The following is a 4,376-nucleotide window of genomic DNA, read 5'->3' as shown; positions in this document are numbered from 1 at the left end:
GAAATTGTTTTGAAGCTCAAAATAGTGCAAAGTACGATGATGCTGAACTTCAAAAAATATTTTTGATATGGGAGTTTAAAGTTACTCCTAAATTGCACAGTATTTTTAAAAAGTGATTTGCAATAAGGAAGGTTGTGAGCTTGATCTCAATTTAAAACAAGTAAATGAGAGGATTTGCTTCCTATTGGAAGCTTTCCTAGAGTAATTTCAAGGTAGAAAACACTAACGAACAATAAAATATTTTTATTTTGGCAGATATCGTTATGAATATATCAATTCCTCTTTCAAAATTTAGGTAACTAGATCATGCTATTTGTTTACCAAAAGTTGCGAATATATGTAATCTGCACGGAGTAAAAAAGCTTTGAAATGTATAGACCGTGTGCGACGATAAATTTCTTTACATGTAGCTTTTGATACATAAATCGAAGTATTTGTGAATGGTGTAAAATTGTTCCGGTCAAAAACTAAGGAAATAAAAATAAACCTTCATATGTGTCTTAGAAGCCGAAAAAATGCCATCTGAACGTGACCAACGGAGATTGCAAATCAAATACGGATCTCCAATATGAACCTGGTTTTCCTGCAGGATGGTATGCAAACTTGCCTTTCTAGCCAAAGAAAATGTGGTCACCCTACTCACCAGATGCCAACCTACTGGACTTCACTTTTTGGTACATGTTGAGTCCAAGGCATCCACCGTCCGTCACACAATTATTAACAACCTCAAGGACACCGTCAACTAGCACTGGGATGCTATCTTTGAGGACTACATTTGCAATAGGTGCAAGACCCTCCGTGGCCAGCTGGAAGCAATCATTGCTGCGAAGGGGCTACATCGATGATTAGGGTACCCAAGACATCGTATTAGTTATTTTTACTTTATTGACATACCCTATTACAACTGGTTGCTCTGAAATACATCCTGATAAACTTCTAGATTGAAAGTGTAAATATTTTTCGCTGCACCCGGTATACTTTCTAATCTTGATTCATCAATGGAAACTAAAGTTGGTTAAATTTCAAATATGCCTGAAATTTCTTTGGATATAGGGTTAGGATTTTAACTTTTTTAAATTTGGAACCATGGGACTATGTTAATTTATTTAATAGAAACTTATTCCATGGAGGTTTCTTTTTCTAACCCATTTCTGCAAAAGGAATTTGTTAAATATGGTCCCAGGGGTCAAAATATTGAAAACATTAAAATTGATATTACAGATAAAATAATATAAAATATGTAAATAAATTGGTGCTACAAATTGCATACAGTTTTAAACTTTGGAAAAATTAAATCTAAATAATCTGCCCTCTGTATATAAAACTTACTATCTACATGTTTTTTTTTAGTTTTTTGGCCTTGCTTCCCCATTAAAAATCAAGTTTTCCAAATTTGACACAGCTTTGGGATCCAGCCTTTAGGCATAATTATATTGTTATACGATTTGAAAACGATTAAATTTAGGTTTAAGCAAACACCTGCTCACATAGCCTACTAATTCCATTTGAAAGGTTATTGGAGCACAATGCATAATTATTGATTAACAAGGTTGTGATTGTAAAAACTGTTTATATTAACTAAGTAGCTAATTAGTGGGGATTAAGTCCAGTTACACTATTTGCTACTAAATAAAACTAAAAACTAAAACTAATTTATCAAAGCCAGAAAAATTTGGAAAACATCATTTATTCTGTGGAAGCAGGAAAAAAACTGAAAAACATTGGGATAATTATAAGTTTTACAAACAGGTTGAGCAAAAAGGGAATTTGCACCAACTAGCCCTGCTCTTACCTACCTTAATTAATTACTCTGAATTAAATGAAAAATACCTATACGAAAAAAAAACAACAACATTTAAACAACTAACTTATGATAGTTTTGTGATTATATTATGTAGATATTTCAATGACGTTGTCATAAAACATTTCAAATCTATCCAAAATAAATATTCCTCTATTGTAAAAATAGTAGAAAGGTATAATTTGAGTATGAAAAGCTACACAAAATTAGCAAAAGAAAAACCCTGTAATAGCCTAATATATGAACATTGTAAAATACATACCTATATTTGGTCCACCCACGTAAGTTTTTTTTTTCCAAAAAATCCTGAGTAATAATCATTTTTAAACACTTACGAATTATGTATATATGTACCTATAATTCCGTATTTACAATGATAATCATGCACCATCAAGGTCCTTCTAATTTCATTATAACTCATTGCTAATATGAAGTTCCATCTTTTATTTTTATTTTTTTACTTCTAGATCGTTAATCATAAGACTTTCTTGTAGATATTTTAAACATTTTAAATTTGTATTTTATCAGTGTGGATCGATTGATTTAAGTTATATACTATTAAATTTCCATTTAGTTCCACCTTTATTTTTATTTTTTTATCTATCCATGGAATCTTATTATTAGGACAGACAAGGTTATCATCTACGTTAGTTGGTCGAAAACTGCATGTAAGTAAAATGAGGGAGTCATATCGCAATTTTTATTTTATGGGTTTTTAAGGACAATTAGTGGAGTGTTAAAAGGTTGTTCTACAGAGAAGAAAAAAATGGAAAGAAACAAGAAGTTTATTTTAAGTCTGGTATTGTAAGACAATATCTTTTTGAATATACAGCTCTGGTCAAAAAAATTAGCTACTATAAAAATAAATTAAGTTGAAGTGTCCTTGTTTGAACAACAAGATTGAACTATTCAATGTCAACAATACTCATTTTGTTTTAATAAATCAACGGAGTTAATAGATTTGGTTGGATGATTGGTAAAAATAATATCCCCTTAGGAAGAAAAAAATTAACTTCCCCTTCGCCATATTTTCTATATACATCCCTCTTTATTAACAGCTGAAATTTAGATCATACTTTTTCCAACTTGTTGTCTCTATATATTTATTTTTCTGTGGGTTGATTCAACTTAAAAGTAGTAAGGGAAGCCAAGGACAGTTGTAACTGTCTTTTTCCTTTAAACGTCTAAAAAATATCATAATGTAGATGATTGTGCAAAAAAAAAAAAAAAAATCCTCAATTTTTTGCTTGATATATTGGACTAAAACTGATTTTTATGTGTAAAAGGCGTTTCTAGGATAATTATTTTTCTAATTAGGGCAGTTATTTTTTGCAAAAACTTATATAATTTGAACTATTGATACTTTTACTATAAGTCGCAATAGTTTTATCACAAATCAAAATACACAAATGGAGAGAAATTTGATATATTTTAAATTTTGAATACAAAGAAGTCGGTTGTAACAAATATGATCATTACCTTTTCAAAATTCGGCGCTTGTTTATTGGAAGTGGCAGAGTTAATAGCTATAATTTAAAAAAAAAACATTTAACGATTGTGTCCCTAATTTAATATATCTGTTTTTGGAATTTTCAATAAAAATATAAGATATTTGTCAATTTAAAAAATAAAGAAATATCCGTTTTTATTAAAAAAATCTAAGATAATAAATAAAAATGTAACCTTAAATTTTACTCATTTCAAAATATTTACCTCCCCTCTCCCTTAAAACTGACAATAATTAGGACTCATGTCCTTCTTAAAATAATCAAAATATGGACGCTTTAGCTATATAGTAATTGTAAATTCTCAAAAAGTGGAGCGGCTATGCCCCGCCCCCTAGCTCCCCCTCTAGTGCAACCCTAATCTTAGTGTGCTATTTCTTCTTTATTATTTCATATATTTACCGTTCAAGGCAAGTATCTTTATAAGCCAGATCAGACCCTTGCAAAAGTGTCATTCAATCTATAATACTGATCAGTGATCTATAATATAATTCTTATTATATCTAAATCTCTTATTAGACATTGAATGGTAATAAGCAATTCATCACCTTGTAAGGTCTAGATATTTATTCTCCTGCCTTTTTTTTTTCAATTAAAACTGTTCCAAGGTACAAAGATATTTGTTACATTTGACGGGTTACACATATATGCTATTTGTGGGAAAACTATATGGTAAATTAATGTATAAATTGATTTTAAACAATAGCAGGCTTATGAAGCCTGTCAACACAAAAACAAGCTAGAATGATTTTTTCTAAAATATAGTTTGATTACTTGTATCCTTTAATGAATTACCATCAATTTATATCAACAATTTATTCTTATAAAAATTTTGGAGGCCCACAAATTGTACTTAAAGTAGACAAAATTTATCCTTACAGTTATTATATAATAAATTGACAGTTTCCATTTTAAAGCCAATATGGGGTACAATATTTGTCTTTTAAATAAATTAAAAGCTGAGAACTCTTGCAAAAAATTTGTGTATCTTAACTCGTTCCAAAAATTTGAAAAACAATGCTTTTGTATAAAACTGACTCAAAATATGTTACTGAAATAAAGTGATTTTT

This window comes from Lepeophtheirus salmonis, chromosome 5, assembly GCF_016086655.4.
Source record: "Lepeophtheirus salmonis chromosome 5, UVic_Lsal_1.4, whole genome shotgun sequence".
Classification (NCBI taxonomy): domain Eukaryota; kingdom Metazoa; phylum Arthropoda; class Copepoda; order Siphonostomatoida; family Caligidae; genus Lepeophtheirus; species Lepeophtheirus salmonis.
The sequence above is the reverse complement of the archived record's forward strand: the minus strand, read 5'-3'. Positions refer to the sequence as shown.